This window comes from Arachis ipaensis, chromosome B5, assembly GCF_059453495.1.
Source record: "Arachis ipaensis isolate K30076 ecotype BB chromosome B5, ASM5945349v1, whole genome shotgun sequence".
Classification (NCBI taxonomy): Eukaryota; Viridiplantae; Streptophyta; class Magnoliopsida; order Fabales; family Fabaceae; genus Arachis; species Arachis ipaensis.
This window is the reverse complement of record NC_142440.1, coordinates 125,202,218-125,218,140: the sequence shown is the minus strand read 5'-3', so window position 1 is coordinate 125,218,140 and position 15,923 is coordinate 125,202,218. Positions and strand designations below refer to the sequence as shown.

General features: G+C 29.7%; 1 pseudogene across 1 annotated transcript; it reads right to left on the bottom strand.

The window, feature by feature from the left end:
* Nucleotides 1–4,691: 4,691 nt before the first annotated feature.
* On the bottom strand, nucleotides 4,692–7,485 carry LOC107642004 (putative calcium-binding protein CML25 pseudogene; annotated as a pseudogene). The gene is made up of 2 exons (XR_015883627.1): nucleotides 6,698–7,485; nucleotides 4,692–5,181 (listed from the first exon to the last, which is right to left on the bottom strand). The product of XR_015883627.1 is annotated as a putative calcium-binding protein CML25 pseudogene (transcript).
* Nucleotides 7,486–15,923: the final 8,438 nt, after the last annotated feature.

Below are 15,923 nucleotides of genomic sequence, written 5' to 3'. Positions count from 1 at the left end.
AGGAGTGCGAAAATCCTCTTCTGGGGCCCACTTGGTAGTGTTTGGGCTGAGCTTGAGTGTCTCGCCATGTGCTAATGTCCCTTAGGGGCGTTGAACGCTGGCTAGGGACCCTTTTTTGGGCGTTGAACTCTAGTTGCTCCCTTGTGGGCGCTGGACGCCAGGAATGGGGCTGGTGGCTGGCGTTGAACGCCAGTTTTGGGCCTTCAATTCTAATATATATATATATATATATATATATATATATATATATATATATATGGAAAGCCCTGGATGTTAGCCTTCCATAGTCGTTGAGAGCGTACCATTTGGACTTCTGTAGCTCCAGGAAAGCTCATTTAAGTGTACGGAGGTCAGAACTTGACAGCATCTGCAGTCCTTTCTTTGCTTTTGAATCAGACTTCTGCTCAAGCTCCTCAATTTCAGCCTGAAAATACCTGAAATCACCATAAAACACACAAACTCAAAGTAGAATCCAAAAATGTGAATTTTGCACTAAAACCTATGAAAACACAATAAAACTTAAACAAAACATACTAAAAACTATATGAAAATATTTCCAAAAAGCGTATAAAATATCCGCTCATCAATTAGAGCAAAACGACATCAAGAACTCAAGCAGGAGCTAATCCAACTCCTACAAAAGAATTTGGATTTGTTTTCATAGAAAGCGTCTGATATCTCTGGTATCTTGCACGAGCTAATGTGACAAAAGCTATCAATATATCCTGGTTCAAGACTAATTCAATAGAGAAGAAGAAAATTAAGTGAAGAAAGGACTCGTGTAGTATAGGAACAAGTGGAAGCTCTCTTTAAAACCAGGTTAATTAGGGAAATTGAGCACCTGCTTTGGTTGGCCAATGTAATCTTGGTCAAGAAACAAAATAGAAAATGGAGGATGTGTGTTGACTACACTAACATGAACAAAGTATGTCCTAAAGATCCCTATCCTTTTTCTAGCATTGATTCCTTGCTAGATGCAATATCAGGTTATAGATTTTTATCATTCGTGGATGCCTACTCTGAGTACAACCAAAATATCCATGCACGCCCCAGACCAGGAGATGATCTCATTCATCACTCCAAAGGTGAATTACTGCTATGTAGTAATGCCATTTGTACTAAAGAACACAAGATCTACATACTAAATTTTAATGAACAAACTCTTCCACGAGCACATCAGGTCCCTAATGGAAGTATATGTGGACAACATGCTTGTTAAGAGCAGGGAGTAATCAACCTTGGTGTCCGACCTACAGAAAGTATTCAATACGACCAGAAAAGCATAACATGAGCTGCAGTCTTTTTTCTGACTTCATAGTTTTTCTCCAAGGGGTTTTACTGGAGGGGATTTAATGAGGCATCAAAGCAAGGAATAGGAGTGGATACTTATAAGACTCTTAGTAGCAACTAATACATATTTTGTAAAATTACTTCATCAATAAAAAAGTAAATTCATTCAACTGTTTTCTTTTATTTGTTAATCACACCCACTCAAGCTCGAGAAAACACAAAAGTTGTAACCGACCTTATCTGGCCAGCACAGAAAAGCGACGAGGCCTGAGTTGGGATGTACGAGTTATATACGCAATACAGGCTACAACCAAAATTGCAAAATAACTTACAATCTAAGTTATATAAAACAACAAACAAAAGTAACAAGCCAAGTAAAAGAAAATAAACAAGAAATTAAAAGCCATAAAAAAGGAGATAAAATTGTACTTAAACCATTGCAGAATAAAAGTGTTCAAAGCCCACAACCTAAGCCATCAAATGTACAATATAAAAGAAAAAGAAACTAAGAAGAGGTAGGAGCAGCTTCATCCTCAACAGGCTGGGAGGTTTCATCAGTTGAAGCAAGAGTAGAAGAAAAAGTCTAAGGATTGTCCAGCTTGGGCTCCTCTGGGATAAGGACAATTTGATCACCGACCATGATCTTGTCGGGATCTATGATTGAGATATTGAACTCGAGAACTAAGACTTGAAATTGGGCTTTCAAGTTATCTACTGTATCATCCAAGCACTTCATTGACGCGTATTCTAAGTCTTCATAATTTTGTTTTATTTTCTCGAGCTCCTTCTCCAACTTGAGTTTTTTGCTAAAAACTCGGACATGGCTCTCCTTAGCCTTTTTTTTAAGCTACCAACGCTGCTTCATAATCCGTGTCTGCCTGCTTCATCATCCCTCTCAGCATTGTGTTGTTCGAATTGAGGGCGTTTTTCTCGGTCTCAAGTTGATTCTTCTTCTTCTAAAGGGTCTCCACCTAAGTCTTCAATGCAAACAACTCAACCTTCAAAGCCCTAATAGGAGAATCTTTTAGTTTCTTCTATATAGTCTGGCATACAACAAACGTACAGATCCCACCCTTTATTAAACTTTCCTAATTCTCCCCTGAGCCTACATCATTGACAGCAACAACACTGCCATGCATCACGAATTCGTCTACAAAATCCTGAGCATCCAAATCAGATTCAAAGAAGCTCCTATATTTGCTGCTTAAGGTATTTCTCTTCTTGGAGTAGGAGGGAGCTTAGGAGTAGTCTTAGGAGCTTATACCTAGGGCTATGCTGTTCTAGGAACAAGCGAAGAAGTCGGAGAAGGGCTTGATGATTGACTGACCTGCTGCACCTGCTGATCCTCCTGGGCTTGGCGCTAGGCACTTTTTTTTTGGAAGCTATTAACCTCTTATATGAAGTTGAAGAACTAATCATTCTCTCTGAAAAGGAAAAAATGATTTCCAGTTAGAACAGACATAAAGGAAAGCCAGAAACTGAATCTACAGAAACCTACCTAACTTGATTTACACGTAACTAGGCTTACTAATTAGTAAGGTTTTGGTGGGTAGATTAGGAGATTGACCACAACACTATTGAAACATCTCCACAATCATAGCATCTTCCTCATCTAGGTCATCCAAATGATAACAAACAACCTCGGGTTCAGAGTTCTAGTACAAATGAAATATATATTCTGATTTTTCATTTAGCCAAAAAGGTCGGAAGTTTCCCCTAGGTTGAAAATTAAAATAATAGTTTTTAAAATTATAAAAGGATTCCTAAAAGATGAAAAAAATCTTTCGACCTTGCTGAGCTTGGAAGGATGTCCATTACTGTCTTTTGGTTGAGCTAAAAGGTTTTGTCAAGTAAAAAGATAAAAAAAAAATCAGAGAGAAACAATAAGTCCAAGGACTTGGCATACAACCTGGTAAATGCGCATGAATGTCCAAGAATTGAGGTGAAGTTCAAAAGGAGATACTTTGGAGGAAAATAAAATACCCATTACGAACTCAGTAAAAGGGATCTTAATTCCTATCCTATCAAAAAAGCATTCATATATTATATAAAATAAGGCTCCGAGTTGTCAAGAAAAAGGTAACACATTCTCTCCTAAGGATCAAGTGCTACTAGATCATAGTTCTCCTCCTCATTTTGATTTTTACAAAAAGCCCGAGTAAGTCGGAACTCCGCTGACATTTTTGTTCCCACCACAAAAACAACACTCAACACGATCAAATCTACCCACATAAAAATCTCTGGTATATATATTTGAAGGCATAATGACAACTATATAACGAGACATGGATTTACCGAGACCTACAAAAGAAAAAAGAAAGGCCTAAAGACAGGAAAAAAGTTGGATACATTCAAAACAAATCGAATCCCTTTTAAAGTATTAAACCACAGCTTCTACTAACATGGTAACAGCGACACTATCCCCTAAAAAGGTGACACCACTACTCCGGGGCAAAGAAAACCCAAGTACCAAAACAAAAACTCAAAACACATGAAAAATAGAAACTAGAAGGCATTTACTAGAAGAATTTCTAGAAATCAAAGCAAATAACACCAATAAGACAAAAAATTGTTAAGATCAAATATTTTTTATAAAAGAAAAAGTAAAATTGATCGATACAACCCTTTACTAAAGAGGATACAGGAAACGCAAGAAAAGCACAAAAACAGCAACATTCATATACACAGGAAAAGAAAAAGGATTTAACAACAATAACCTTGAGGATGAAGAGATGAAGGAGACACAAAAGAGCGCAACTAATGAAGTCTCGAGAGCCAAAGAAAGGAAGAAAGAAATTTGGAGAAACCAAACAGAGAATAGAAAAGGTGGCAAAAGAGAAGAAAGAGAAAAGCGAAGAAAAACAAGGATATATATACGCAACCAAAATAGGGGCAAAAAAAAAATTTCTTCTTAATTTATCTATCTAATTGAATTTGAATTTGATTTTTTTTTACTGAACTCAAAGAATAAATCTAGTTTTCTAATCTTTTCATATAGCCAAAGGTTATTCAAATCCAATAAGTATGAAATGAATCGTAACGATAATATTTAAAGAGGTTTATTATCGGTTAGAAATTTACTAAAATTTTTGTTGTTATATTTTTAAATTTTAAATTAGATATCTTAATTTTTCAAGTGTATTATCTTCTAATAATTTTTAAAAAATTTTCTTATGAAATTAAATTTTAAATTATTATAAATTTAATTAATTAATTATTAAATAATAAACTTGATTAGAAAAAAACTAGGATAGATGTAACATTTCCCTCATGTCACAAGCAATGTAATTCCGGGAGTTATGAAAATATTTACTCATAAATACAACATATGATAATTTGATAACATTTCCCCCCATGGTAAGAAAGAATTCATCTCTCTTTCGGAAACTATATTCTACAAATATAAAAATTAATTTCTTCCTAAATGTAAGGTTAATTTAATTCTTACAATTGAAAGATTTTGTGATTAGAACTTGTCCAGACCAATTTGGTACACCAAAAATTTGACGCACCAAAAATAAAAGAACACAAAATCACTAGGATAAAAATCACACAAATTATGAATAGCCTTGCGTTGCTATTTACTAGTTTGTCCATGTGGTAACTTCAAGATCTTTACTGCTAATTAAAACATTCATGGGCACGGATTAGTCTGATGCTAGTAATAATGATTAAAGTTGATGCTTTTTGCCAGCAGTTGTACCCTCATTGCATGGTTAATTATGTAGTCACAATAGCCATTAAATCATCTTCATACTAGATCACACCCCATATATAATCACTATAAAAGATATATATTTTTTTTCATTTCTTATTGATCACTTCTGTTCTTGCTTGATAAATCTCCGTTCGTGGTATAAGCTCGTCGAACCAAAATCAAACTTGATATGCCTTGAATGGATAAAGTATACGTTAGGAAAAGAAAAATACCAAAAATGAATAACTGCAAAAAATACTACCACATTCAAATTAGTTTCTAATATTTTGTAAAATTATATCTAAATGAATTTCTAACAACGTATTCTCTTGTATGAATTTCTCTTTTATAAATAGTATGGCATCTGTATATCCCATTATTTGGTTACTATTTTGTTAATCAAATCATTACTCATCATAAACATTTCTTGTGTAACCGATATATAAGGCACAATGAAGTATATTCATACCCAAATAAAGAATACTAGAAGGTCAATACTATTATTTTTTACTATTATTTTTAACTATTAATTCAATTTTTTTAATCTAACATTTTAAATATATTTTTAGCCTATATTTTAAATATTAATGATTAATTGTTGACTAAAAATAATAAATTCTTTTGATTTTCCTAGTATTTTTCTATCCAAATTATGAGCACAATCAACGGAGTTATAACCACCATATCAACTTTAAATATAAAAAGAAATAAAAAACTTACAGACGGGTGTATACAAATATTGGGCAATGGTCATATATGACATTATTGTTAGAGATATCAATGGGTGGTCTAAAAGATCAAGTCTGATCAAGTCTCCGGCAACCACGTTGGTGGTATGATTATAATTTATAAAGTTATGAACATGACTCATTTCACAGCTCTCAGATAACTAGATAATAGCTGCGCTAATTAATACCAACAATAATCACCATGTAAAAAATAATATAATATTATGTGTATTATGTGTACATTAAATCAATTATTAAAATTATTCACCAATTTATTTATAAAAAATAAATATGTTATTGATTTTATTTTTAATATATATTTTATATTCTAATATTATATTTTATATAGATAGTTAAATTTGATAATTGGATACTTAATATGATTCATTAAAATCAACTACAAAAATCAATCACATATAAAAAATACACAATAAAATATAAAATTTACATAAAAAAATAAATTATATATATTTAATTATTTATATATTTTAGTAGTTAATTTTAACATTTATTTTAACATTTATTTTTAAATATTAAAAAATTATAAAAATTTATTATTTTTTATTATTAATTAATTATCAATATTTAAAAATATAAAATATAATATATTATTAAATTATTAGACTAAAAAATTAAATAAATAACTAAATAATAATAAAAAAATAAAAAATTCTGGCGGGCTTTTTTTTTTTTTTAATACCCACTGCAGGAAAAATAAGACTAGGATAAGAATATGACTTTAGAAAACGATGGCATCCATGAACGGAGGAAAAGAATGGAGGACCGGTCAAATTAACTTACTTTAAAATCTAAATGTCATTCCCGTAAACAAGATAATTAATGACCAAAACCCTTTCCAACCAACAATTTCTCCGAAACAAAGAGAAAACAAGCTAAAACAAAATCTCCCAAATTCATGTAAAAGGTAATTATATTCATAATAATGGCAAAAAGCACACAAAGCATCATCACATTGTTTTACCATTTAACTTTCAAGTGACACAAAGCGAGAACCCGTCATCATCGTCCTGAACTCCTCAAAATCGATGGCGCCATCGCCGTCACTGTCAACACCGTTGATCATTTTCCGGCACTCATCGAGAGAACACGATTCGCCGAGGCTGGCCATGACGTTGTGCAACTCGTCCGCAGTGATAGAGCCATTGCCGTCGATGTCGAAAACGGAGAACGCGTCCTTTAGGTTTTCTAGAACCTCATTGGGATCAATGTCTTTGGTGTTTAGTTCAATGAACTCGCCAAGGCTGATAAATCCATCGCCATCTGCATCGACCTCGCGAATCATCTTGTCAAGTTCCTCCTTGCTTGCAGATTGCCCAAGGCTTCCCATTATGGATCCTAATTCCGAGGAAGAGATCTTGCCATCGCCATTAACGTCGAATTTCTTGAAGACTTGCTCCAATTCGGAGACGAACTCGGCGCGGGTGTACACCGCCAAGGACGGCGAGCGGGAGATGAGCGGGGAGCCGGTGGTGCCGGCGGTGGCGGCGTCGGATGGCGATGATAAAGATTTGTTGATGAGTTTCTTCTTGCGGTTGAAGAGGGATCTGAAGCCCATTATGATTTTAGTTGAAAGAGGGGGAGGCAACGAAGGAAAATCGAAGAGACGGCAAAGGGGTTATTGGGAGGAGAGTCCCCAGTGCAAAGCGAATTAGTTATTTGCGCAACTGCCAATGGGAACCAACTCCTTCGAACGTGGTGGGGCTTTGCCATGCCTTATTTCTCTAAATATCATCTTTGCTATGTTTGGCGATAGACATGCGTGATTACAGCAAAGGAATCGGGTTTAGGAGGTTGTTTCTTGTTAATTCATTCCTTCCTTATTTTTTTATTTAGGAAAACAAATTCAAGTTAAATTTAACTTTTGATTATATTTTGGAATCTTTATTTTTATATTTATCTTTATAGTATTCTAGTTGTAGTAGTAGTGTAATACAAATGGGAGTACGTTGAGTTTAAGAATTTATTTGTTTAGTTGTCGTCACTAGAAATTTTAAAATGTTTATTTATAAAATAATAGATTATTTAGTTAGGTTGTTATTTTTTAAATTTTAAAATATGTTTTCTTAGGTTGTTAGGTATTTAGTTTTTAATATTGTTAAACTAAATTAAAAAAATAGTTATAAATTAAAAATTATTTATTTAGATTGTTATTTTTTAAATTTTTAAATTGTAGTTACATTTTATTTATAAAATTTATTTTATTGACAATGTTACTCTTTAAAAAAAGAGACTAATAATAAGTTTATATTTATTTTATCTGAAAATTTAATCACCAGACATTTTTTAACTTTATTTTTAATTTTAAGTTATTTACTTAGATTATTTTGCTTAAGTTAAGCTATTTGTTTAGGTTATTCATAAAATTATAAATTTTTCATATGAATTATTTTTTATATGGTTATTAATTTTTAATATGTACTTATTTAAAAAAATTTTATTCAAATTTCTAATTAAAGTACCATGTTTAAAATTTTAAATTTAAATTTAAAATATAATTTTTTTAAATTTTTAAGTAAACAAATGAGTTTAAGAATATTTTTAAAATTTTATATAATTTATAAGCAAATATAATAACTACAAAAGATTATATTAAATTGATAAATAAAATTACCAATTTTATTAAAATATGAGGTTATTTGTGTTATTTAAAAGAAAATTTTAATTTGACATTCCTTTATTCTTAATTCTGTTTCTAATGTTGTTTCGATAAAATTGAATTAATTTAGTATTTCAAAAAATTTAAAATATTTTTTTCAAATTATTAATTTACAAATTATATTTAATTTTATTTATTTTTATTGGCAAATAATAAGATCGATACTACTTGTGATGAAACTAAAAAATCATTTATGGCAACATAAGACACATCAACTATTTGGTGGTAAGATTGTGGTTTTAGGAAGTGATTTCAGACACATACTTCCGGTAATTTCAAAAGGGAGTAGACACGATATATTGTCATCAGCTATTAACTCATCCCATCTGTGGTTGTTTTATTAGGTTCTGAAGCTGTATACAAACATGGGATTTTTAATGTCTTCTTTAGATCAACATGATGGTGATGAGTTAGAAGTTAAAATTTCAGATGATCTGCTGATTACAACTACTGATGATCCTCTCCCTCATTTGGTAAACTTTGCATATCTAGATTTGTTGCAAAATATGTCAAATTACAGATATTTTTAGATTAGGGTAATTTTAGCACCCACGCTTGAGAGTGTCAAGAAGGTAAACGATTTCGTCTTAACAATCTTTTCAGAGATGGAAAAGGAGAAAGGGGTCTCTGAGTTCTGACACAACATGTCAAGCTAATGAGAATAAAGATGTACAACAAGAGTGGTTCACACCAGAGTTCCTAAATGATGTTAAATATTCAGGACTATCTAACCGTACGTTGACTTTGAAGTCAAAATTGCTGTAATGCTATTGCAAAACATATATCAGACTTTAAATTTATACAACAAGACAAAGTTAATAGTTAACGAACTTGGCAACAACATAATTAAAGCGATGGTAGTGACTGATATTTTAACCTTATTTTGTTACAAAATTTTTTATAATATTAATTCTTTTTTTGTACTTAAAGGATTTCAATTTGTTAAAAAAATTTATTTTTGCTGAAAATAAATATTTTTTTATCTTTTTATTTAAAATATTATTATTGATATGTTAATATTAAAAATATAAAAAATAAACATACTTTAAAAAAATACTGTACGTCGTTTGTTCTTTATAAAATTAAATTAATTAATTAAGTATTAAAAATAATTTATAAATTGTGTTTAAAATTTTATGAATTTTTAAATTTTTAAATATAAAATATATATGTATGCAGTTTGGTATAATTTTTTATTGTTGTTATTTTTTAAATTGTAATTAGTTTTTTTTCATATAAACATACACATATTAAATGAGTAAAATGAAATTTAGAAATTTTAATATTGGCTTCAATGTAAATTTATTTATTTAGATTTGTTTTAAGAATTTTTTCTATAAATTTAAATTTATTTATTTTAGCATTTTTTATGTAGATTGTTATTTTAACTTTATTTTGTTATAAATATTTTTGTAATATTAAACTTTTTTTTACTCGAAAGATTTTAATTTGTTGAGGAAAAAATTATTTTCGGTGAATAAATATTTGTATCTTTTTATTTAAAATGTTATTATTGGTATGTTAGTATTGAAAATATAGAAGATAAAGCATACTTAAAAAAAATGTATTATAAAATCAAATAATTTTATGATTGTGGATATTTGTCTCTACGGGAGGCTGTGTGAAAAACTTTGACTTATGATATTTATCGGAGATGGTTTTTAGTGATGAGATTAATTTTTTATTTACCTGAAAAGCAAAATATCATATTTAAAGACAATGACAATCTTGAGAAAATCCCCGATCAAGAGAAAAAGAAATGTACGATATTCTTAGTATGAATAGAGGCCAAGAAAAAATTTGAAGTAGGTCAAACTTTAACGTATGCTGAGTTTCTAAATCAATTTGTTTATGATAGAGAAGAAAGGAAATGATATTCACGTAAGAGAATATTCTATCAGGAGGTTAAACTGTGTTCCACCGGGTACATGTGATATCTACTATATGAGAATTTTGTTAATTATTCAAAAAGGTTACACAACATATGAGTCTATTAGAACAGTTAACAGGATTACATATCCTAACTTTCAAGATGCTTTCTATTTTTATGGGACTACTGTGTTAATAAACCAAATCGTATTTGGAATGCAACTTAGATATTATTGGCTGATGGGATACTATATATGAGGAGAAAAATATTGAAAAACTAAGGTATTTCACTATGTGGTAAATTATTATCATATATAGGACTTTACTTGCCAAAATTAGTGTTCACCAATGAGTAACTTTACGTTGCTTTGTCAAAAGTTAAGAGTCACAATAGTTTGAACATTCTAATTCTAGATGAAGACAGCAATCCAAAGTCATCAACAACAAATGTCGTGTTCAACAAAATTTTTAATAATATTTAGATAAAAAAATAATATTTTCATTTTAGTAACATATTATGATTTATACTTTTGTACAAATATTTGTCGTATATATAACTAATTTATTAACTATACTTTTAGATTTGAAATAAAATGTATAACATGGAGCACAACATTATATGCCAATTGCTTTTCTAATGAGGTTAGTAAAATACTAGGTTTTCGATAAATTTCCATTAGCCTTATAATATAAAATTTAGTGTAAAATTGACATGCTACTATTACGGTTATATATGTTCTTATTTTTTTAGGTCTCTTTCCTTATAGCTCAAGAATATTATAGACTTCAAATTGTTCCATTTGCATTTTACTTTGAATAAAGATAAAACAACATATTAAGCATGTTTATTATATAAGACGATGATAATATTATACTAAACTTAAGAAATTTATGATTATAAAATATTATTTTCAATTTATCATGTCAAATTAAAATGTAAGTCCGTACATCGCACGGGTTTAACACTAGTAAAAAAAAGTATAGGAAAACAATGAGAATGGTAAACAACATGAACAATAGATTAAAAAAAATTAAAATCATAAATCAGATTATTAATTAATTATTAATAATTTCAAATTTTGAAATTTAAAAAATAAAAATTTTAAATTAAACCAAATCACAAACGGTGCAGTTACACCCAATATTACGCTAACCTCCCTTCTCCATTCACGAATTCCGGTCTGCAGAGTAACTCAGTTGCTGCTTCAATTCCCCGTTCTCCGGTCTGACGCTGCCCAGACTCTAGCCGCCGTTGCCTAGCCTTCAGCCGACGCCGCCCAGCCTCTCTGTGGACGTCTGATCGAGCCACACCAGCCCTGGACAGCCTCCTTCACGCTGCCCACCCGCCGCCGCCCAGCCTCTCCGCGAACGTCTGATCGCGCCGCACCAGTCTCGGACAGCCTCCTTTGCGCTGCCCACCTGCCGCCGGCCTTGCAGCCTCCCCCGCAGCCCACTACATTCACCGTCCCAGTGTCACCATCAGCGACATACCCGATCAATATACAGGGACATACGCGGCTAATGGAGTTTGATCATGGTTGCTTCTTCTGTTCATTCATCTCCTTCTTCTTCTACTTCAATGGCTAGTTTAGGATGGTCATTTTAGTAGGTATGCGGATGGTTATTTTAATTCTTATGTGGATGATTATTTGGATTAGATTGGATTTAGTTACATATAATTAAAATATGTTGGATATTCAATTCATTAGGTATGCGGATGATTATTTTTATCATTAAGTGGATGGTTATTTTTACTAGGGGTGAACGACGCCGGTAGCGGCGTGTGGCAAGCCAAACAGCGACGATGAAGTGGGATGATTATTGATGAATGTGGGGGTGGCAACCGGTTGGAAAAGAAGAGGGTATTTGAGTGAAATGTTTTGGTAAATTAGGGTTTGGGATGGTTATTCTTTTAGAATAACTAAGTAGATTTTTTGTTTAGGTAATTTGTAGAGTATTTTTTTTTTACATGTATTGGACTAAATCTACAGCCCATTGTTGACATTGTTTAAATTCTCCATTGTCTCCCTAGCGGAGTTGTTCACAATATCCTCTATGCTGGGTACAGGCTATGATGTACGGACACTGCCACGGATATGGGATACGACACGACATGGATACGTCGACACACGAATTTTAAAATCTTATAAGACATTGAGACATGTATACATGTAAAATATAAAATATTTTTTCGATAAATCGTAATGATATTTTAATATTTTATTGATATTAAAACATAAATTAAGTTTTTAATTATTTTTAATGTCTTATTTTAATTATATAAAGTATTTAAAATATTTTTTATTTTAATAAATAATAATATATACTATTTCTAAATTTATTTCGAGAATACATATTAAGAATAAGATTGGATACACTGACACGTGATGGTATTTAGTGTGTCCAAGAGTGTCCAAAAAAGAATTTTTTTTTTATTAAAACACAATTGGACACAGCAGACACACATGTCTTATGAATGTTAGTGAATATCGTGTCCAAAATACATTTGACTCGCAGACACGTAACGCAACGAAGTGTCCGTGCTTCATAAGATAGAAGTGTAACGCTTTTCCTCCCTCATGAGATGAATCCAACCTTCATATTATTATTAGGAAAAATTATTATAAAGGATCCTATGAGAGATTTAATTATTAAAAAAGGACCGTTATAGCATAGTTGTCAGAATCGAACCGGCGATCAAATCGATCAGATTACTAATTTGTTGGTTTGACGGATAAGTTATTGGTCCATCCGGAAAAATTGGTCATATATAAATAAAAAATAAAAAAATAGTAAAAAATCTAAAATTAAAATTTGAAATATATATTTTTACTAATATTTTAAAAATAATTAAGTTTCGAATTCTAAAAATAACTAATATAAAGATAGACATAAAATTAATCTGTACTACCATAATAACATCTTAATTGGACACAATAAGAATAACAATGCATAAACTATATCCAAAAAGTAATTTCAAAGTTTGAAAATTTTTATATAATTAAATAATTATATAAGTTTATTTTTCTTCTCAGAATAAGTATTTTTTTATTTTATTTTATATTAATTATTATTTTTATTTTAAAATTAATTAATTTGTACTTCAATTAAAAAACTAATCAATTTAAAAAATGTTGAATATAAAAAATATTGAATTAAGTATTTCTGTATATATATATATATATATATTAGTTAGGATATTATATAAAATGCAATATATACCATAAAGACCATGAAAGATACAAAAAAATATTAGTGCAGTGGTTGTTAGTTTGTTCTTCATATTAGAAGAGCCAAGAGTCAAGTTCGACTCCTACCCCTTGCGGTGTGATTTTACAATTTGGCTTCCACCTCTTGCTATGTGATTTTACAAATTTCTCAATTCTGCGCTGACGTCATCAGCGCGCCGGTTGATCTTACTTGTTGATTATTTGATCGGACCAGTTTGTGCCGATTTTGATCGGTTTTAACCGGTTTATTTTTTTAAACGGTTAGAACAGTAACCTAGATCAATATAGGATCTCGTTCATCGGTTTTTCGGTCGATCCAGTCCAATTTTAATAACTATGGTTAATACTAAAATTGTTAAAAATAACTATTTTTTATAATATTTAGAAAAACCAAATTTTTTTTAGAAAGACATATTTTTAGGTAATTTTTTATTTATTTTTTTTGTAAACATATTTTTTTATTCTCTATTATATTCGAGTCTTTATTTACACACTTTCATCTATAACAATAATTTGTTGTTAGTGAATCCCCTAAGCTCCAATTCACCATTAGTAATAAGTGTTTGTTTAGGCGCCATTATTTTGATAAAAAAAGATCTTTTTTCAATGAAAAATATTTTTTTTTTATTTTTTAGCGTGTTTGGCAAATTTCTAGTAGTAAAAGTAAAAGTACTAGAAAAATAAAAAAAAAAACATCTTTTTTGAGAAGTTGTAATTTACATCTTTTTTTAAAAGATCTTTTTTCCTTGAAAATAAGATATTTTTCATGTAATAAATAAACAAAAAAGTATTTTTATATTATTGTACCCAAACATAATTGCTAGATAAAAAAATCTTTTTGCATGAGATACCCAAACATAAAATTACTTTTACTTTTTTATAAGATCTTTTAAAAAAAGATAATTCGAAAAAAGATCTTTTCTTAGAAACTCACCCAAACAAACCCTAAGTCTTTTAGCTCACGTTTTTCTTACTTGTTTATCTTCCGTGATAAGAATGAAGAGCCATTTGATAATGAATAGGATTCTATTAAACTCAAAATAAAACAATTAGACTAACAATAGAAACATATACTATAATTGATCATTCAATAGTATGCAAATAAAAATGATCTTTCAAGTATAAATTAAACTTGAATTGTAGTTGAAGCAGTCTTGATTATCTAATGCATGAGAATATCCATTAGACTGCATAAAGCAATTTGAGAATTTTCTTATGTTAAAAAGTTTTTCATTTTCTAAATTTTAAAAACAAAACTATGAAGTTACAATCCACTATACATATCAAACAAAGTACAAAACTATGAAAACTTCATGAGATATTGTTTTTCAATTTGGGTAAGAGATTATCAATACAAAGAAAAGTAAAATATAGAACATAAGATTAAAAAATTTTAAATTCTCCTAACATAAACAGAATATAAGGACCTTTTGAAACACTAGCTGAATTTTACTTTGACTTCAAGTCAAATGTTTATTGCAATTTGTAACCAAGAATGGTAATGTACTCAACAAAGTAAATTACATATTTTTTACAATAGCAAAATGAAATTAAAATGGAACATATATAAATTTTTTTTATATCTATTTCTATTCATCATAGACAAATAAATAAACCTAGGTACCTGCATTAAATTCAAACAAGTGTTAAAGTCCAAAATCCATCAAGCCAAATATAAAAAAGAAGTTAGTAATTTTGGCAAAAATTATATAGTTCACCTAAGAAAATGGATTTATGGAGAACTCAGGGGCGAAGAGGAATTCGTGAGAAGAGCTCCAACAGTGACAAAGGCATAACAGAGTCACCTAAGTATGGCAAAAGCATTTGTGTACAAGAAGATAAAACCGACAGAAATGAAAAAAATATGCCAAGAAAGAGGAAGAAAAAACACAATGACAATGAAGATGATAGAGGAGAAAAAACACAAAGCAAGGAACAGGGAGTGAAGAAGAGAATAATAGAATAATTTTGTCATTTCAAGTTTTATTTGTTAATTCTTTTTTAATATAATTTTTATTTGTTTTTTTTTAATAATTTTAATATAATTGATTTTTTTAATTAAAATCTCTTAATGATTTTTAGCACTAATTTTCCATTATTATTAGAGTGCTTATTGGTATTTATTTTTATTTATTAAATGTATTTAAAAATATTAAAAACTAAATTAGTTAAGATGATAGGTTGTTTATAACTTAACTAAAAACTTTTGGGTTCAAGTTTATATACAATAAAAAAAATTATAAATTATATATAATGAAGAGTAGTAATAAAAAGTTGGACATCAATCTTTCACATAACGTTTTATATAATCAAAATTAAATACTTACATTTTTACTTTAAATTTTAAGAGTTTGATTTTGATGTATTTATAGTATAAACTATTTACATAATCGTTAAATCACATATGTTTAATTGTTTTGGATGATTATTCA